Source organism: Bufo gargarizans, chromosome 3 (assembly GCF_014858855.1).
Source record: "Bufo gargarizans isolate SCDJY-AF-19 chromosome 3, ASM1485885v1, whole genome shotgun sequence".
In the NCBI taxonomy this organism is placed as follows: Eukaryota; Metazoa; Chordata; class Amphibia; order Anura; family Bufonidae; genus Bufo; species Bufo gargarizans.
Genome location: NC_058082.1, coordinates 550,651,008 through 550,673,748, shown reverse-complemented (window position 1 = coordinate 550,673,748; position 22,741 = coordinate 550,651,008). Strand labels below are relative to the sequence as shown.

General features: G+C 49.1%; 3 non-coding genes across 3 annotated transcripts; 1 reads left to right on the top strand and 2 right to left on the bottom strand.

Moving 5' to 3' along the window:
- The first annotated feature begins 5,654 nt into the window (after positions 1 to 5,654).
- On the top strand, positions 5,655 to 5,726 carry TRNAP-CGG. The gene has a single exon. It is a non-coding gene; the product is annotated as a tRNA-Pro (tRNA).
- A 231-nt stretch (positions 5,727 to 5,957) lies between these two features.
- TRNAP-AGG lies at positions 5,958 to 6,029 on the bottom strand. Its single transcript has one exon. It is a non-coding gene; the product is annotated as a tRNA-Pro (tRNA).
- Positions 6,030 to 15,229: 9,200 nt separating this feature from the next.
- TRNAP-AGG lies at positions 15,230 to 15,301 on the bottom strand. The gene has a single exon. It is a non-coding gene; the product is annotated as a tRNA-Pro (tRNA).
- Between the last annotated feature and the right edge of the window lie 7,440 nt (positions 15,302 to 22,741).

Below are 22,741 nucleotides of genomic sequence, written 5' to 3'. Positions count from 1 at the left end.
GGCTCCACCTCATACCCCCAGGGCAGCTGTGAACCATCCAGTCATGGACTCCGCAAAACTTCTAAGGTTCATTCATTGTGGGAATGTGGGCTAAGTGTTATCCATTCCGGGGGCACATACTGTGTGGGGCATTATACTGCATAGGGGGCATTATACTGTGTGGGGGCACAAAATGGGGCATTATACTGTGTGGAGGCACATAATGGGGCATTATACTGTATGGGGGCACATAATGGGGCATTATATTGTGTGGGGGCACATAATAGGGCATTATATTGTGTGGGGGCACCTAGGGGGCATTATATTGTGAGGAGGCCCATAATGGGGCATTCATTATACTGTGTGGAGGCACATAGGGGGCATTATATTGTGCGGAGGCCCATAATGGGGCATTATACTGTGTGGGGGCACATAATGGGGCATTATACTGTGTGGGGGCACATAGGGGGCATTATATTGTGTGGGGCACATAATGGGGCATTATACTGTGTGGGGGCACATAATGGGGCATTATACTGTGTGGGGGCACATAGGGGGCATTATATTGTGTGGGGCACATAATGGGGCATTATACTGTGTGGGGGCACATAGGGGGCATTATATTGTGTGGAGGCCCATAATGGGGCATTACACTGTGTGGGGGCAATAATGGGGCATTCATTATACTGTGTGGAAGCACATAATGGGACATTATACTGCATGAGGGGCACATAGGGGGCATTATACTGTGCTGGAGGCAAATAGGGGGTATTATACTGTGTGGGGGCACATAATGCAGCATTATATTGTGTGGGGGCACATAATGCGGCATTATACTGTGCTGGAGGCAAATAGGGGGCATTATATTGTGTGGGGGCACATAATAGGGTGTTATACTGTGTAAGGGCACATAGGGGGCATTATATTGTGTGGGGGCACATAATGGGGCATTACACTGTGTGGGGGCACATAATGGGGCATTCATTATATTGTGTGGAGGTACATAATGGGGCATTATACTGTGTTGAGAGCACATAATGAGGGATTATACCGTGTGGGACACATAAGGGGACATCATGGTGTGTTAATGGAAATAAGTAAGATTCTACTGTGTTGGGGGCATTACACAGGTGTGGGGGGGGGGGGGCACTTATTGGTGTTATACTGTGTGGGAATACATTATGGGGACATCCTGCTGTGAGGGGGATCATACTTTGTGGGGGACAATTGGCACTGTTGCATTGGGCACTATCAAGTTGCCCGTGGTTGGACGAAGTCATCATGGTGGTCTGCTCCAGATAGAGAACAAAAGGGAGAGTTAACGCTAATGAGATTCTATTGTTTTATTACTAATTCAGTGTGAAGCCACGCCCTCAGCTACACCGCTTTTAGCTTATATTAACCTAGCAGAGATACCTAATGGGGGGCACCGCTGCCATATACAATGGTTATGCAGGTGGTGCATGTCACATCCACATGATGCCAAGACCCAAGGTTATCAGCAGAGCTAGTCTTCTTCCCATAGTGCACCTGGTGCCATCGCTCCTCTAGGTAACTGACAGACACCCACCCGACCATCAACATGATTCCTCAGACCAGGCTGCCCTTTTCCCATAGTGCACGTGGTGCCCTCTCTTCTCCAGGTGAGTGACGCCTCCAGATATCCACATGATGTAACGTGATTCATCAGACCAGGCTGCCCTTTTCCCATAGTGCACCTGGTGCCATCCCTTCTCCAGGTAAGTCACGCCCCCAGCCATCCACATGATGTAACGTGATTCATCAGACCAGGCTGCCCTTTTCCCATAGTGCACCTGGTGCCATCCCTTCTCCAGGTAAGTCACGCCCCCAGCCATCCACATGATGTAACGTGACTCATCAGACCAGGCTGCCCTTTTCCCATAGTGCACCTGGTGCCATCCCTTCTCCAGGTAAGTGACGCCCGCAGCCATCCACATGATGTAACGTGACTCATCAGAGCAGGCTGCCTTCTTCCCATAGTGCACGTGGTGCCATCTCTTCTCCAGGTAAGTGATGCCCCCAGCCATCCACATGATGTAACGTGACTCATCAGACAAGGCTGCCATTTTCCCATAGTGCACCTGGTGCCATCTCTTCTCCAGGTAAGTGAAGCCCCAGACATCCACATGATGTAAAGTGATTCATCAGACAAGGCCGCCATTTTCCATTCCTCACTTCTGATCTCATGTGCCCATTGTAGGCAGATTCGGCGGTGGACACCGGTCGGCAAAGTCACCATAATTACACATGACATGCCCAAAGCATACCAGCCAATGTAAATTTGTCGGTGCACTTGGGAGGTGCAATGCTCCTGTATTTTCATACACTGACATCAAGCAGAGATCCTGAAGATGGCGAGGAATTTAAACTGAGACTATGAGAGTTGCAGATACCCGCTGTGACATCCATATGCCCTATAGCAATGATAGCCAATCTCTGGAACTCCAGCTGTTGCAAAACTACCACACCCATCATGCCATGACAACCGACAACCCCTTAAGAGGTGGACTTCATGAGGCTACCCCTGTAAAGCAGAGTAAAGCATGTTTTAAACCAGGCATAGATAAACTGTGGCCCTCCAGCTGTTGCAAAACTACAACTCCCAGCATGCCCAAACAGCTTACAGGTATCAGCCTACAGCAGGGCATTGTGGGAGCTGTAGTTTTACAACAGCTGGAGGGCCGCAGTTTGAGGATGCCTGTTTTAAACTGTGACTAGGATCGCCGGTCTCACTTGCTCTGTCCCACCTCCATGCTTTATACTGCAGCTCTGATTGTTAATAAGCTGTTTATAAGCAGAGAGAGGATCAGTCCATAGAGAGCTGGTTTCCATCACAGCATGGATTTGTGGCACTTTCCCTCTGTCCTAGGACACAATTCTGCAGTATTACAACGATGCTTGCTGTAGCAGAACGGAGCGAGGATCGGTAAAGGCGGGCACAGGCGGAGATATTACACATCCGACTGATTTTCCCAAGTGTCGACCATTATTTGGCCTGATAACATTTGTATCTGTTCTTTTCTAGTCGTAACTGGTATGCATCAATACAACTGGTGTGCGAGCCCTGTAACTGGTGCTGGCAGCACTATCATTGGTGCTAAGGGTGCTGTAACTGGTGGCACTGTGACTGGGGGCCCTTTGAATGGTGCTGGCGGCCCTTTGGTTGGTGATGGGGCAGAGTGACTGGTGATGAGGGTACTGTGAGTCAAGCTGGAGGCACTGTGCTGGAAGTGTGGTGACTAGTGTTGGGGGAACTATGACTGGTGGCGTAAATGTAAATGGTGCTGGGGGACCTTTGGCTGTTGATGGGGCAGAGTGACTGGTGCTGGGAGTCCTGTGACTGGTGCTAGGGGTGTGTGACTGGTGCTAGGAGTCCTGTGACTGGTGCTGGAGGTCCTGTGACTGGTGCTGGAGGTCCTGTGACTGGTGCTGGAGGTCATTTGACTGGTGCTGGGGGCCCTGTGACTGGTGCTGGGAGTGCTGTGACTGGTGCTGGAGGTCCTGTGACTGGTGCTAGAGGTCCTGTGACTGGTGCTGGAGGTCATGTGACTGGTGCTGGAGGTCCTGTGACTGGTGCTGGAGGTCCTGTGACTGGTGCTGGAGGTCATTTGACTGGTGCTGGAGGTCCTGTGACTGGTGCTGGAGGTCCTGTGACTGGTGCTGGAGGTCATTTGACTGGTGCTGGGGGCCCTGTGACTGGTGATGGGGTACTGTGACTGGTGCTGGAGGTCATGTGACTGGTGCTGGAGGTCCTGTGACTGGTGCTGGAGGTCATTTGACTGGTGCTTGGGGCCCTGTGACTGGTGCTGGGATGATATTACCGGTACTAGGGCCCTGTGACTGATGCCTGGAATCTCTCACTGGTACCTAGGGCCCTTGGACTGGTACTTGGGGCCCTGTGACTTGTGCTGGGATGCTATCACTGGTACCTAGGGCCCTTTGACTGGTATTTGGGGCCCTGTGACTGCTGCTGGGATGCTATCACTGGTACCTAGGGCCCTTTGACTGGTACCTGGGGGCCTGTGACTGCTGCTGGGATGCTATCACTGGTACCTAGGGCCCTTTGACTGGTATTTGGGGCCCAGTGACTGCTGCTGGGATGCTCTCACTGGTACCTGGGGCCATGTGACTGGTACCTGGGGCCCTTTGACTGGTACCTGGGGTCCTGTGACTGGTGCTGGGATGCTCTCACTGGTACCTGGGGCCCTGTGACTGGTACCTGGGCCCTGTGACTGGTGCTGGGGCCCTGTGACTGGTACCTGGGCCCTGTGACTGGTGCTGGGGCCCTGTGACTGGTACCTGGGGCCATGTGACTGCTGCTGGGATGCTATCATTGGTACCTGGGGCCCTGTGACTGGTACCTGGGGCCCTGTGACTGGTGCTGGGATGCTATCACTGGTACCTAGGGCCCTTTGACTGGTATTTGGGGCCCTGTGGCTGCTGCTGGGATGCTCTCACTGGTACCTGGGGCCCTGTGACTGGTACCTGGGGCCCTGTGACTGCTGCTGGGATGCTATCATTGGTACCCGGGGCCCTGTGACTGCTGCTGGGGCCCTGTGACTGGTACCTGGGGCCCTGTGACTGGTGCTGGGATGCTATCACTGGTACCTAGGGCCCTTTGACTGGTATTTGGGGCCCTGTGGCTGCTGCTGGGATGCTCTCACTGGTACCTGGGGCCCTGTGACTGCTGCTGGGATGCTCTCACTGGTACCTGGGGCCCTGTGACTGGTACCTGGGGCCCTGTGACTGCTGCTGGGATGCTCTCACTGGTACCTGGGGCCCTGTGACTGGTAAGTGGGGCCCTGTGACTGGTACCTGGGCCCTGTGACTGGTACCTGGGGCCCTGTGACTGGTACCTGGGCCCTGTGACTGCTGCTGGGATGCTCTCACTGGTACCTGGGGCCCTGTGACTGGTGCTGGGGCCCTGTGACTGGTATCTGGGGCCCTGTGACTGCTGCTGGGATGCTCTCACTGGTACCTGGGGCCCTGTGACTGGTACCTGGGGCCCTGTGACTGCTGCTGGGATGCTCTCACTGGTACCTGGGGCCCTGTGACTGGTGCTGGGGCCCTGTGACTGATAAGTGGAGCCCTGTGACTGGTACCTGGGGCCCTGTGACTGCTGCTGGGATGCTCTCACTGGTACCTGGGGCCCTGTGACTGGTGCTGGGGGCGCTGAGGCAGACGGTACAGGGGACCACTCTGACCGTTCTCCTGCCGTTCCCTCTTACGTCCACCAGGGGGAGCGCGTGACTATGATTTCTCTATCAGCACATAAAATACTGTAAATACTACCAATGAATTAATGAGAGCCCCTGCAGTCTGGCCGGGAGACCCCCTACATCGCACATCTTTCTGAGGGAATCATCTGCGCTCGTTCCCGGCTTCTGTCGCCTTCCCTCCATCTTCCTACACCCGGCCCCGCCGGACCGCCGATGAGAACAGCAGCGCCTCAGTGCACCCGAGCCGGGCACAATGTCCGTCCGTGTCGGCCGGGACATCGAATTCGCTCGATTCGCGCTTAGTTACGGAAATAATAGGGCGATGCGACATCCTCCGTGCGCTCAGAGATACCAATATGGCGGAGGGGAGAGGAAGTGAGCAGGTCGGGATGTGACGAGTTAAAGAGCTGAAGATGGAGATCAGACATAGCGAGTGGCTCGTTGGTCTAGGGGTATGATTCTCGCTTCGGGTGCGAGAGGTCCCGGGTTCAAATCCCGGACGAGCCCAGTTTTTATTCTTTCATTTTTTATTTTCTTTAGCCTTGTACTGTAATAAAGATTAGACGGAAGGATCCACCACCCAGCCCCTCTCTGCTCCTGCGAGAAAGTATTCATGTAGAAACAGCCGTAAACAGTCAGATGTAGATTAAAAATTTTATTTATTTTTTTATTCTTAATCTTTATTTTTTTATTTTTTAGAATTACTAAAAAAGGATCTGAATAAAAATTATTAAAACTGGGCTCGTCCGGGATTTGAACCCGGGACCTCTCGCACCCTAAGCGAGAATCATACCCCTAGACCAACGAGCCGCCGCACGGCAACACACTGCGGAATCGGCCTGAAGAGAGGCTCTGTGCAAACTCTACATTCTAGTGCAAAGATAAAAAAGTGTAAAAAATAAATAATTTAAACGTGAAGATTTTTTTTTTCAACGTTCAAGAACTCTGCTTGCCCATAAATAACAGAAACCTTCATTGCATATAGCCAGAAGCTGGGGAGTCATCCTACCATGTCTCAGGTACTGTAGGGACATGGTTCCTCAGAGCAGCTCCAAACTCCACAGCAAGAGCCATGGTGCCCCCCAATATTAGCTACATGCCCCTGGTTACAGAACAGTGCCCCCAGTTACAGGACAGCGCCCCCAGTTACAGGACAGCGCCCCCAGTTACAGGCAGTTACAGGACAGCGCTCCCAGTTACAGAACAGTGCCCCCAGTTACAGGACAGCGCCCCCAGTTACAGGACAGCGCCCCCAGTTACAGGACAGCGCCCCCAGTTACAGGACAGCGCCCCCAGTTACAGGCAGTTACAGGACAGCGCTCCCAGTTACAGGACAGCGCTCCCAGTTACAGGACAGCGCCCCCAGTTACAGGACAGCGCTCCCAGTTACAGGACAGCGCTCCCAGTTACAGGACAGCGCTCCCAGTTACAGGACAGCGCCCCCAGTTACAGGACAGCGCCCCCAGTTACTGGACAGTGCTCCCAGTTACAGGACAGCGCCCCCAGTTACAGGACAGCGCTCCCAGTTACAGGACAGCGCCCCCAGTTACAGGACAGCGCTCCCAGTTACAGGACAGCGCCCCCAGTTACAGGACAGCGCCCCCAATTACAGGACAGCGCTCCCAGTTACAGGACAGCGCCCCCAGTTACAGGACAGCGCTCCCAGTTACAGGACAGCGCTCCCAGTTACAGGACAGCGCCCCCAGTTACAGGACAGCGCCCCAAATTACAGGACAGCGCCCCCAGTTACAGCACAGAGCCCCCAGTTACAGGACAGCGCCCCCAGTTACAGGACAGCGCTCCCAGTTACAGGACAGCACCCCCAGTTACAGGACAGCGCCCCCAGTTACAGCACAGAGCCCCCAGTTACAGGACAGCGCCCCCAGTTACAGGACAGCGCCCCAGTTACAGCACAGCGCCCCCAGTTACAGGACAGTGCCCCCAGTTACAGCACAGAGCCCCCAGTTACAACACAGCGCCCCCAGTTACAGCACAGTGCCCCCAGTTACAGCACAGTGCCCCCAGTTACAGCACAGTGCCCCTAGTTACAGCACAGTGCCCCCAGTTACAGGACTGTGCTGTAACTGGGGGCACTGTCCTGTAACTGGGGCACTGTGCTGTAACTGGGGGCGCTGTCCTGTAACTGGGGGCGCTGTGCTGTAACTGGGGGCTCTGTGCTGTAACTGGGGGCGCTGTCCTGTAACTGGGGGTGCTGTCCTGTAACTGTGACAGGACAGCGCCCCCAGTTACAACACAGCACCCCCAGTTACAGCACAGTGCCCCAGTTACAGGACAGCGCCCCCAGTTACAGCACAGCGCCCCCAGTTACAACACAGTGCCCCTAGTTACAGCACAGTGCCCCCAGTTACAGCACACTGCCCCAGTTACAGGACAGCGCCCCCAGTTACAGCACAGCGCCCCCAGTTACAGCACAGTGCCCCAGTTACAGGACAGCGCCCCCAGTTACAGGACAGCGCCCCCAGTTACAGGACAGCGCCCCCAGTTACAGCACAGTGCCCCAGTTACAGGACAGCGCTCCCAGTTACAGCACAGTGCCCCCAGTTACAGCACAGTGCCCCCAGTTACAGCACAGTGCCCCAGTTACAGCACAGTGCCCCAGTTACAGCACAGTGCCCCAGTTACAGGACAGCGCCCCCAGTTACAGCACAGCGCCCCCAGTTACAGCACAGCGCCCCCAGTTACAGGAAAGTGCCCCCAGTTACAGCACAGAGCCCCCAGTTACAACACAGCACCCCCAGTTACAGCACCCCCAGTTACAGCACAGTGCCCCAGTTACAGGACAGCGCCCCCAGTTACAGCACAGTGCTCCCCAGTTACAGGACAGTGCCCCAGTTACAGCACAGCGCCCCCAGTTACAGCACAGAGCCCAAGTTACAGGACAGCGCTCCCAGTTACAGCACAGCGCCCCCAGTTACAGCACAGTGCCCCAGTTACAGGACAGCGCCCCCAGTTACAGCACAGCGCCCCCAGTTACAGCACAGTGCCCCAGTCACAGTACAGGTCACACACCATACAACTGTCACAGTACAGGTCACACACTATACGACTGTCACAGTAAAGGTTACACACGATACGACAGTCACAGTACAGGACACACACTATACGACTGTCACAGTACAGGTCACACACTATACGACTGTCACAGTACAGGTTACACACTATACGACTGTCACAGTACAGGTTACACACTATACGACTGTCACAGTAAAGGTTACACACTATACGACTGTCACAGTAAAGGTTACACACGATACGACAGTCACAGTACAGGACACACACTATACGACTGTCACAGTACAGGTCACACACTATACGACTGTCACAGTACAGGTTACACACTATACGACTGTCACAGTACAGGTTACACACTATACGACTGTCACAGTAAAGGTTACACACGATACGACAGTCACAGTACAGGACACACACTATACGACTGTCACAGTACAGGTCACACACTATACGACTGTCACAGTACAGGTTACACACTATACGACTGTCACAGTACAGGTTACACACTATACGACTGTCGCAGTACAGGTCACACACTATACGACTGTCACAGTACAGGTCACACACTATACGACTGTCACAGTACAGGTTACACACTATACGACTGTCACAGTACAGGTTACACACTATACGACTGTCGCAGTACAGGTCACACACTATACGACTGTCACAGTACAGGTCACACACTATACGACTGTCGCAGTAAAGGTTACACACTATACGACTGTCGCAGTACAGGTCACACACTATACGACTGTCACAGTACAGGTCACACACTATACGACTGTCACAGTATAGGTCACACACTATACGACTGTCACAGTACAGGTCACACACTATACGACTGTCACAGTACAGGTCACACACTATACGACTGTCACAGTGCAGGTCACACACTATACGACTGTCACAGTGCAGGTCACACACTATACGACTGTCACAGTGCAGGTCACACACTATACGACTGTCACAGTGCAGGTCACACACTATACGACTGTCACAGTACAGGTCACACACTATACGACTGTCGCAGTAAAGGTCACACACTATACGACTGTCACAGTACAGGTCACACACTATACGACTGTCACAGTACAGGTCACACACTATACGACTGTCACAGTATAGGTCACACACTATACGACTGTCACAGTACAGGTCACACACTATACGACTGTCACAGTACAGGTCACACACTATACGACTGTCACAGTGCATGTCACACACTATACGACTGTCACAGTGCAGGTCACACACTATACGACTGTCACAGTGCAGGTCACACACTATACGACTGTCACAGTACAGGTCACACACTATACGACTGTCACAGTACAGGTCACACACTATACGACTGTCACAGTGCAGGTCACACACTATACGACTGTCACAGTGCAGGTCACACACTATACGACTGTCACAGTGCAGGTCACACTATATGACTGTCACAGTACAGGTCACACACTATACGACTGTCACAGTACAGGTCACACACTATACGACTGTCACAGTACAGGTCACACACTATACGACTGTCACAGTGCAGGTCACACACTATACGACTGTCACAGTGCAGGTCACACACTATACGACTGTCACAGTGCAGGTCACACACTATACGACTGTCACAGTACAGGTCACACACTATACGACTGTCACAGTACAGGTCACACACTATACGACTGTCACAGTGCAGGTCACACACTATACGACTGTCACAGTACAGGTCACACACTATACGACTGTCACAGTACAGGTCACACACTATACGACTGTCACAGTACAGGTCACACACTATACGACTGTCACAGTACAGGTCACACACTATACGACTGTCACAGTGCAGGTCACACACTATACGACTGTCACAGTACAGGTCACACACTATACGACTGTCACAGTACAGGTCACACACTATACGACTGTCACAGTGCAGGTCACACACTATACGACTGTCACAGTGCAGGTCACACTATACGACTGTCACAGTACAGGTCACACACTATACGACTGTCACAGTACAGGTCACACACTATACGACTGTCACAGTGCAGGTCACACACTATACGACTGTCACAGTACAGGTCACACACTATACGACTGTCACAGTACAGGTCACACACTATACGACTGTCACAGTGCAGGTCACACACTATACGACTGTCACAGTACAGGTCACACACTATACGACTGTCACAGTACAGGTCACACACTATACGACTGTCACAGTACAGGTCACACACTATACGACTGTCACAGTACAGGTCACACACTATACGACTGTCACAGTGCAGGTCACACACTATACGACTGTCACAGTACAGGTCACACACTATACGACTGTCACAGTACAGGTCACACACTATACGACTGTCACAGTACAGGTCACACACTATACGACTGTCACAGTGCAGGTCACACACTATACGACTGTCACAGTACAGGTTACACACTATACGACTGTCACAGTACAGGTCACACACTATACGACTGTCACAGTACAGGTCACACACTATACGACTGTCACAGTACAGGCCACACACTATACGACTGTCACAGTACAGGTTACACACTATACGACTGTCACAGTACAGGTCACACACTATACGACTGTCACAGTACAGGTCACACACTATACGACTGTCACAGTGCAGGTCACACACTATACGACTGTCACAGTACAGGTTACACACTATACGACTGTCACAGTACAGGTCACACACTATACGACTGTCACAGTGCAGGTCACACACTATACGACTGTCACAGTGCAGGTCACACACTATACGACTGTCACAGTACAGGTCACACACTATACGACTGTCACAGTGCAGGTCACACACTATACGACTGTCACAGTATGAGGCGCATGAGGAGAATAACGGATGCTTTTGGCAAACTCCGTCAGACGAGCCAGAGGACAACAATCACTCATTCATTCCTGCGGATAACATTTGTGTGAAAGGTTTTGGTTTTCAAAGGGGACAGTGACATTTTGGCAGTCACTTTTTGACACCAAAAGCCCTTGGCTCGCAAACCAGAGCGTTCACCCAGCACCACAAAGCTTCAGGGCCAGGGAGTCCCATCATCCTGTGCCCCTCCTTATGATTACTCTACCAGAAGATACACAGGCAGAGCCGTGCAGGAATACCTCCGGACTGTCCTCACTTAAAGGGACAGTACACTTTTTTTCTCCCCCTTCTCCGTTGATACAATGATTGCTAAATTACCTGCAGCTCCAGTGTCCGAACCAAACATCAGATACCGCTTTCTCCAAGCTCAGGGTCTATTATATAATTCCTCTTTCAAATAATAATAATGCTCTGGAGTATAATACAGGATATAATGTATGCACACAGTGACTGCACCAGCAGAATAGTGAGTACAGCTCTGGAGTATAATACAGGATGTAACTCAGGATCAGTACAGGATAAGTAATGTATGTACACAGTGACTGCACCAGCAGAATAGTGAGTGTAGCTCTGGAGTATAATACAGGATGTAACTCAGGATCAGTACAGGATATAATGTATGTACACAGTGACTGCACCAGCAGAATAGTGAGTGCAGCTCTGGGGTATAATACAGGATGTAACTCAGGATCAGTACAGGATAAGTAATGTATGTGCACAGTGACTGCACCAGCAGAATAGTGAGTGCGGCTCTGGAGTATAATACAGGATGTTACTCAGGATCAGTACAGGGTAAGTAATGTATGTACACAGTGACTGCACCAGCAGAATAGTGAGTGCAGCTCTGGAGTGTAATACAGGATGTTACTCAGGATCAGTACAGGGTAAGTAATGTATGTACACAGTGACTGCACCAGCAGAATAGTGAGTGCAGCTCTGGAGTATAATACAGGATGTAACTCAGGATCAGTACAGGATAAGTAATGTATGTACACAGTGACTGCACCAGCAGAATAGTGAGTGCAGCTCTGGAGTATAATACATGATGTAACTCAGGATCAGTACAGGATAAGTAATGTATGTGCACAGTGACTGCACCAGCAGAATAGTGAGTGCAGCTCTGGAGTATAATACAGGATGTAACTCAGGATCAGTACAGGATAAGTAATGTATATACACAGTGACTGCACCAGCAGAATAGTGAGTGCAGCTCCGGAGTATAATTCAGGATGTAACTCAGGATCAGTACAGGATAAGTAATGTATGTACACAGTGACTGCACCAGCAGAATAGTGAGTGCAGCTCTGGAGTATAATACAGGATGTAACTCAGGATCAGTACAGGATATGTAATGTATGTACACAGTGACTGCGCCAGCAGAATAGTGACTGCAGCTCTGGAGTATAATACAGGATGTAACTCAGGATCAGTACAGGATAAGTAATGTATGTACACAGTGACTGCACCAGCAGAATAGTGAGTGCAGCTCTGGAGTATAATGCAGGATGTAACTCAGGATCAGTACAGGATAAGTAATGTATGTACACAGTGACTGCACCAGCAGAATAGTGAGTGCAGCTCTGGAGTATAATACAGGATGTAACTCAGGATCAGTACAGGATAAGTAATGTATGTACACAGTGACTGCACCAGCAGAATAGTGAGTGCAGCTCTGGAGTATAATACAGGATGTAACTCAGGATCAGTACAGGATAAGTAATGTATGTACACAGTGACTGCTCCAGCAGAATAGTGAGTGCAGCTCTGGAGTATAATACAGGATGTAACTCAGGATCAGTACAGGATAAGTAATGTATGTACACAGTGACTGCACCAGCAGAATAGTGAGTGCTGCTCTGGAGTATAATACAGGATGTAACTCAGGATCAGTACAGGATAAGTAATGTATGTACACAGTGACTGCACCAGCAGAATAGTGAGTGCTGCTCTGGAGTATAATACAGGATGTAACTCAGGATCAGTACAGGATAAGTAATGTATGTACACAGTGACTGCACCAGCAGAATAGTGAGTGCTGCTCTGGAGTATAATACAGGATGTAACTCAGGATCAGTACAGGATAAGTAATGTATGTGCACAGTGACGGCACTTTTTCTGTAGAATTACTCCTGCGTGCCTGGTTTATGTTTTGCATTAGGGGGGGGGGGGGGGGGGGTCAGTGGTTGTGCTGATGTCACTTATCTCAGAGTCCTTGGCCGCACATAACTGGATAGAAGAGAGAGATTTTTTTTCAGTCCTGTTTAGAGGTCACATATTTGAGAGATTGCAGAATTGCTGAATGTCTCTGCTGTGTTTATCGCAGCTTCTCCATTGTGTCCTTCGGTGGCATCAGTAATGGTGAGGACGGATATGTCTGTAATTCATGTTCCTGGTATCAGGACTATACAGTGTTAATACTGTGCAGGATCAATGTGATAAACGCAGGGTATGCTGCCACAGGGTCGGACAGGAGGGCACCGCGGCCCGGGACAGATCGGGAGATGCTCCTGCTTCCCGGCTCTACACTCTGGCTCGGGCCCCTCTAATGAGTCTGCATGGCCCAATTATCATTTCGGAGCTTGGGCCCATCAGGGGGTCTTCACACGAGTCTGACTGATTTGGTCACAGCCTTTTTTGGGGTCAAAAGGAGAAGCACAAGCCCCAAAACGTCTACGGGGATCAATGCTTTTCGATACGGGCTCCCGTTCCGTTATGATCCCCCATAAGTAGTCTCATATTGCCCCCCCGCCCCCCACCCGTCCATGACACAACAGTCACAGTTACAATTTGATACAAATGAATCATTAACCCCGTGACGACCCCTTTATTTATAGCCCACCCACAGGGACCCTCCTCTATGGCAAGAACAGATCATTGAAGTCGAGGGGCCCCTGCTGTGTCTGGGGAGGGCCCATTCCTACGCCCGCGTTGTGCAGTATATGATGGACTAACCCTCTAAGCTTTATTACCAGAAGACTGGAAAAAGGTTTTTGAGTCAATAAAAAATAAACAGCGCCAAAGTCGGTTTCTCATTCTCATTTTTATTTTATTTTTCTGTTAGGGCTCGTGCACACGACCTCATCCGATTCACATTTATTTTCGGATTGGATGCAGACCCATTTGCTTCAATGGAGCCGCGCTTTGCAGATCAGTAAAAACAGCAGCGGCCGTGTGCGTGAGCCCTTAAAGGGAACCTGTCACATGAAAATGCAATATAAGCTGCAGGCAGCATTTTATAGAGCAGGAGGAGCTGAGCGGACTGATATATCGTTTTATGGGAAAAAATTCATTAAAACTTGTATTTTATACCTTTAAATTCCTGCTCATTCTGAGCTCTGAATCCAGGAGGCGGAGCTATCAGTGATTGACAGCTCTCTCTGTATACTCAGTCATAGAGGGCAGGCTGTCAATCACTGATAGCTCCGCCTCCTGGATTCAGAGCCCAGAATGAGCAGGAATTTAAAGGTATAAAATACAAGTTTTACAGATTTTCCCCCCATAAAACTATATATCAGTGCGCTCAGCTCCTCCTGCTCTATGACCTGCCGCCTGCGGCTCAGACCCACGTTCAGTGCGACAGGTTCCCTTTAAGGAAATATGAGAACATTTCGCCAGTAATAACCAAAGCCGTTTAACCCTTTCAATATACTTATTCAAATCAGTAAAAACTGTCCGTCTGCCCACTCTAATGCCAGTTCTTGTGCCCAGAACCTGTTCGGGCCGGCCTGCGCCCAACCGAATATAATGCGAGGAGTCACCCTCTGTATACTGGCAGTGGGAGGTCAGTGGCCCAAAGTCATTTAACTCTTTAACTAACAGTCCTTTATGCCCACTCTGATGCCCATTTGTGTGCCAGTCATTTCTGTTTTCATGTCGCTTTTTGCTGCCTCAAGGCGGCTTAGTGCCCCTCTGGCTGGGAAAAGTACAAAAAATACAAATTATGTGAATAAGAAACCTAGTAAAAACATATTTAGATTTTTTTTATATTTCATGGTATTATTATAAATCATTATTATGATTCATAATAAATAAATAAATAAATAAATAAATAAAACAAAAAAAAATGGGCTCGTCCGGGATTTGAACCCGGGACCTCTCGCACCCTAAGCGAGAATCATACCCCTAGACCAACGAGCCGCCGTGCAGAACTGCCGGCCCTGTCCACTCACATCACCTCACTGACTACTTCCGGTGACTCCACATCTCCACCCACTCAGGATGTCTCCCCGAGAGCCCCCCCAGTATCCGCTCTCCTGTCCGGGGCCCCCAGTGTCAACTCTCCTCCCCAGGGCCCCGAGTATCCGCTCTCCTGTCCGGGGCCCCCAGTGTCCACTCTCCTCCCCAGGGCCTCCACTAGCCGCTCTCCTTCCCTTACCCTGCATTAAAAACAAACCACTCATCCTACCAGCCAATCAGGATAAGCTCTTATTTTCTGGGTGGTGACGGACATCACTAGGAGCCAATAATATTCCTTTATGCAAAGCAGAGAGGCGGGCCCTCGAGCAAGGCGGAGTCCTATCGATTGGAAAGCGTGTAGATTGGTGAAGCGGTAACGGATGCGGTTTTTGTGGTAGCCTTCCGTTGTGGACTGCTGCTTCGGGTGGCTTCTCTGTACGGGCGAGTGATGGGTAAAATCTTATATATTTACCTTGTATCTAATTTATATCACGTGGGGAAGTAAAAATAAAAAAGAAAGAAAACGTTTAGACAATTTTTTTTTTATAGAAAAGTTTATAAACGTTTAACCCCTTGAGGACCAGGCTAGTTTTACTCTTGAAAATCTGAATTTTTACAATATATATATATATATATATTGCAAAATAAAAAAATTAAAAGTTCATCTCATTCTAGGAAAGATAAAATAAAAAAAACAAGAAAATACAATCAATAAATATTAATATTCATGGTAATTTTTTTTTAAATTATTTGTAGAATGAGACGAACGTTTAATTTTTTACTAATTTATATAAATTTTTATTTTGGATAAATTTAATGCATGTGAAAAAAAAAAAACAACTTCCATCACTTTTTTATGTTTTTCCTCCCTGACGAGCGTGTGCGGCCCGTGTTCCCGCCGCTCACTTGCACGAGTCCTCAGTCCGCATCGCAAAAATATAATACTTGGGTTCTATTTTTTTGCGAGGACCGGAATCCCACGGAAACGCTCCGTACTTCTTCCGTGGGCTTCTGATCCGCGCCTCCGGGGCGGTGCCGTAAAACGCAGACCCGCTGTTTGCTGGCCGCGATACGGACACGAGCCGCACATTAAGGCCACACTGCGGATCCGCAATACACGGGCGCCGTTCCATGGGCATTCCGCATCACGGATGCGGACCCATTCACTTCAATGGGTGGCACAAATCTGGAGATGCGGAACGGAAGCCTACATTAAAATACGGTAATCGGGAGACTAACGCATTTTATGTCTTTTGGCATTTTTACTATATAAAAAAAATCGTATTTTTGGCGTTTTTTGTTAAATGCTAAAAAGGCCTTTAATTTACTTTTTTTTTATTATTTTCCGCACTTGTGCGCACACGCATACATACACGCGGTGTGACCAGCCCCGGCGGCCTTCAGCGACCTATGTGTCCCCGCGTCCCAGCCCCTGGGTCACTACCATTGCGAGGGGTTAAACAGAAGAGGGCAGAGGATGACCCCCAGCGCCATACATTTCCGTGAGGGTGACCGCCATCAGTTGATCACCTGCGATTGACTCCGATCCTGGCTGTTTAACCCTTCGGACGCCGCAAACAAGTTTTTTTTTTTACATTGTGAAGTCGCCCGCTTTTTCCTAATATCCCTCTGTGCATTATGCTGGCGCTCTGGAAATCTACGGACCAAACGAGTTATTCGTCGAGAACGGCACACAGACGCGACGAGCAGCACGACCTCCATCACGTGGACGTACCTAGAGGAAGGCTCTAGTGCCGCAGGAGTGGTGGTAAGAGGACATTCTTAGTGCTGGGGCTCGGTTCATGCAGGTGCTTCTCCCGCTGGAGCCTCTAGGTGGCGGCAGGGAGTCAACTGGAAAGCTGCATTAAGATGACGGATGATGTCCATGTGCATTCCGTATTTTGCGGAACGGAACTGCCGGCCCCTGATAGAACAGTCCTATCCTTGTCCGTAATGCGGACAGTAATAGGAAATGCTCAATTTTTTTGCAGAACGGAAATACGGACATACAGAAACGGAATGCACACGGAGTGACTTCCGTTTTTTTTTTGCGGACCCATTGAAATGACTGGTTCCGTATTCATGTGCATGAGGCCTTATACAGACGTCATCCGCTGACGGCTCCTGCAGCCTTATGGCCGGACCATTGTACAAAGCAAGCGCTATGTCTCCTCCTAGATTGTAAGCTCTTGGGAGCCGAGACCTCCTTCTTCTGCTCTGCCCCTACCTGCAGCCTCTGATTGTAAAGCGCTGCCATATAAATAAAGATTAACCTGTGAACCCCTGGTTGCTGCGGTAAACTGCACAAATGCATTAAAATAAAAAATAAAAATGTATAAAAATAAAAAAATTATGAAAAATATGTTTAAACAAAAAATTGCTTGTGAAGAATCAAGACACAATTATTACATAAAAGTCAAAGGAAGCATAACTTGTGCCGTGTGTCAGAAAATATAAAAACAGTGGAATTTAATGTTCGTGGAAATTAAAATGTAAATTGAGTTTTTACATTTTTTATATAAAAAATAAAAATAAAAATGGACATCACAGATGGGGGGGGGGAAGGGGGGCTCCTCTCTATGAGCCGGAACAGAGACCCGCTGTACAGACGACCATGCAGCTGATTGGCCACCATGCAATACCACGTTTCCCCTCCGGTTGCCGCTGCAGTAGAAAAATGTGGCTGTCAAATACAGTCAGTGGCGGGAGCCATTAGCTGACGGCTCTGGTGGCTGTTTTCTGTCCCCTCTCCTGACAGGTCTTTTGCATTCCCCATGTATGAACAATTCTGGAGTATCTGTTCTTATGACTCTATGTTGTGCCATTCCTCTATTATTCCTACTAGAAGTTATGAATGAGTTGCTATTAGCCTGCAGTAAGGGTACAGAGGGGAGGTGACCAGTTGGGGGTGTGTCCCTGCACAGTCTGACAATGGCAGCGCTGATTGGATAGTGTCAGACTGTGCAGGGACACACCCCCAACTGGTTACCTCCCCTCTGTACCCTTACTGCAGGCTAATAGCATTTCATTCATAACTTCTAGTAGGAATAATAGAGGAATGGGACATCAAAGGGTCATAGGAATAGATGCAATCCATACTGCAGAGTTAGAGATCTTTCTATCCCGTCCTCCAGTCACATCCAGAGCTGCATCACCAGTCCGACCGCTGCTTTACAATGTATCATCAGTCTGGAGTCCAGGCTCTTTACATCACAGACTAAGGGAGCATTCACACGACCGCGTGAAGCCCGTGCCCGTATTGCGGACCGCATTTACGGATCCGCAATACACAGGCCCCGTTCCGTGTGCATTCCGCATCACGGATGCGGACCCATTCATTTCAATGGGTTACGCAAATCTGGAGATGCGGAACGGAACTGAACCTTACGGAAGCGCTACGGAGTGCTTTCTGGGGTTCCGTTCCGTGCTTCCGCACCGCAAAAGGATAGAACTTGCTCTATCTTTTTGCGGAACGGAGGGATCGCTGACGCAGTCAAGTGAATGGGGCCGCGATCCCTATATGGCTGCCACATGGCAGGTGCCCGTGCAATCTGAGTTCAGGACTAGCCCTGCACAGGTTTATTCACTGACAGCAAGCAGGGGTCTTGCAAATGGTGGAACACTGAAACGCAAGATCTATTAGAAAGGGTTTAGTGATTACATTTTATGATATCAAACCAAAAAAACCTGCAATGCCGCCATTTAGTTCCACATTAGAGCCAGTGACCGGCACCGCGCAGCCTTCCGTTAATGCCGCTAATCAGTACTTGGCGAAACACTCTCTGAACCTCGAAGCCCCGGGGTAGGAGCCGCCTTGGAATTAGCTGCAGTGACGTACTAATACTACTGTGTGAGGGGGCCACTGGGGGTCATTATACTGTACAGGGGGGCACTGGGGGTCATACGGTATGGGGCCACTGGGGGGTCATTATACTGTACGGGGGGCACTGGGGGTGATACTGTATGGGGCCACTGGGGGGTCATACTGTATGGGGCCACTGGGGGGTCATTATACTGTACGGGGGGCACTGGGGGTCATACGGTATGGGGCCACTGGGGGGTCATTATACTGTACGGGGGGCACTGGGGGTCATACTGTATGGGGCCACTGGGGGGTCATTATACTGTACGGGGGGCACTGGGGGTAATACTGTATGGGGCCACTGGGGGGTCATACTGTATGGGGCCACTGGGGGGTCATTATACTGTATTGGGGGCCCAATGGGGGACATTATACTGTATGAAAAGCACTGGGGGTCATTATACTGTACAGGGGGTCATACTGTATGGGGCCACTGGGGGGTCATTATACTGTATTGGGGGCCCAATGGGGGACATTATACTGTATGAAAAGCACTGGGGGTCATTATACTGTACAGGGGGGCACTGGGGGTCATACGGTATGGGGCCACTGGGGGGTCATTATACTGTACGGGGGGCACTGGGGGTCATACTGTATGGGGCCACTGGGGGGTCATTATACTGTATTGGGGGCCCAATGGGGGACATTATACTGTATGAAAAGCACTGGGGGGTCATTATACTGTATTGGGGGCCACTGGGGGACATTATACTGTATGAAAAGCACTGGGAGTCATTATACTGTATGGGAGGGCACTGGGGGTCATTATACTGTATGGGGGGCACTGGGGGTCATTATACTGTATGAAGAGCACTGGAAGTCCTTATACTTTATAGGGGCATTGGGGGTCTTTATACTGTATGGGGGGCACTGGGCATCATTATACCGTATGGGAGGCACTGGGCATCATTATACCGTATGGGAGGCACTGGGGGTCATTATACTGTATGGGGGCACTGGAGGTCATTATACTGTATGGGGGCACTGGAGGTCATTATACTGTATGGAGGAAGCACTGGGGGTCATTATACTGTATGGAGGGAGCACTGGGGTCATTATACTGTATGGAGGGAGCACTGGGGGTCATTATACTGTATGGGGGGCACTGGAGGTCATTATACTGTATGGAGGGAGCACTGGGGTCATTATACTGTATGGAGGGAGCACTGGGGGTCATTATGCTGTATGGAGGGAGCACTGGGGGTCATTACACTGTATGGAGGGAGCTCTGGAGGTCATTATACTGTATGGGGGGCACTGGAGGTCATTATACTGTGTGGGGGGCACTGGGGGTCATTATACTGTATGGGGGGCACTGGAGGTCATTATACTGTATGGGGGGCACTGGAGGTCATTATACTGTATGGTGGGGGGCACTGGGGGTTATTATACTGTATGGTGGGGGGGCACTGGGGGTCATTATACTGTATGGTGGGGGGCACTGGGGGTCATTATACTGTATGGGGGGGGGGCACTGGGGGTCATTATACTGACTGACTCTTTATCTTTGTCCGGTATCTTGGTTTATTCTCACCCCTCCTCTGTGTCCCTCCAGCTGTACCCAGGGCCACAGTTTAAGGACCGGGTCGGCTAGACTGGAGACATCAGTGGTAAAGATTTGACGAGATGAGTCCGGAAGACGACGGCAGCTGCAGTTGTACCATCATAAATCCGCCTGATGTCCTGAGCTGGAGCAAGTGGCTACAAAGAGCGTCTCTGTTGCTGGAGGACCCGGCAAGTCCATACATTACGAGGACAGCTTATAAAGTGCATTGAGCACCGTGTAATGCTTCATTTGTCCAGTGGTGGCACTGCAGGGAAATTGAACACTTACTGCCAGTAATATCAGTCACTTCTAGTACCGCCCACTGGACTCCTAAGACCAGAGACTGAAATGATAAAACTGCTCAGCTCCTCCTGCGCTATAGGACGCTGCCTCCTTCAGGGGTGAAAGTCTCTAACCTCACAGCGCTGAGGGTTTGCTACAGAGAGTCGGTAAAGTCAATCCTCTGTGAGTTAAAACTGGCTAGCCGTTACCTTCACTGATACATTGTAACGGCTTGTAGCCGCTGTATGGGTCTTCAGCCTCTAACTGTAAATAATGATGTTTACGTTTACTGACAGCAAGCAGAGATCTTGATAATGATGAATTGCCATATGAGATCTATCAGAAAACTGAAAAAACTTTCAAAAGAAAATGATTAAAGGCTATGGACACCATCAGTCTTTCCTCTGCTCCTTTCCGTTTCAGTGTATCTGCAGACTGTTGCTTCTCCCTTTCTCAGTGAATCCGTCAGGGAGCTGCACTGAGGGCTCAATCTATAGCCCTTATCTCTGAACTCCTGGCAGCTCATAGACACTCATCAGTGCAGCTCCCTGATGGATTCACTGAGAACGGGAGAAGCAGCAGTCTGCAGACACACCGAAACGGAAGGCTGTAGAGGTGGAACTGTTGAAAAGTTTTAATAAAGACCTACTGAAAAAATGATTTTTAGCCCGAAATTTGTAAAATGCAATGATATAAAAAAATAAAAATAAAAATCTCCGGTGACTTGTGCTTTATTTATTTCAAGGAGCCAAACTGAAAAATGTGTAGAAAAAGAAGAGGCGGCCACCAGCATCTCCAGACATCGACAGGACCAGCCCTTCTCACTATACCGCTATCTGCTCTTATTACGTCTGACACTTTCATATTCAGCATTATCTCCAGACCGGATCAGTGCTATATGTGTGTGGTTAATGAAATAAACTGTATTTTATTTGTCAGGTCTTGGGTTATCTTCATGGTGAAGTGGGTACCTTGTACATAGGAGTCAGTATTATAGTAGTTATATTCTTGTACATAGGAGGCAGTATTATAGTAGTTATATTCTTGTACATAGGAGCAGTATTATAGTAGTTATATTCTTGTACATAGGAGGTAGTATTATAGTAGTTATATTCTTGTACATAGGAGCAGTATTATAGTAGTTATATTCTTGTACATAGGAGGCAGTATTATAGTAGTTATATTCTTGTACATAGAGCAGTATTATAGTAGTTATATTCTTGTACATAGGAGCAGTATTATAGTAGTTATATTCTTGTACATAGGGGCAGTATTATAGTAGTTATATTCTTGTACATAGGAGCAGTATTATAGTAGTTATATTCTTGTACATAGGAGGCAGTATTATAGTAGTTATATTCCTGTACATAGGAGCAGTATTATAGCAGTTATATTCTTGTACATAGGAGCAGTATTATAGTAGTTATATTCTTGTACATAGGAGCAGTATTATAGTAGTTATATTCTTGTACATAGGAGGCAGTATTATAGTAGTTATATTCTTGTACATAGGAGGCAGTATTATAGTAGTTATATTCTTGTACATAGGAGCAGTATTATAGTAGTTATATTCTTGTACATAGGAGGCAGTATTATAGTAGTTATATTCTTGTACATAGGAGCAGTATTATAGTAGTTATATTCTTGTACATAGGAGCAGTATTATAGTAGTTATATTCTTGTACATAGGAGCAGTATTATAGTAGTTATA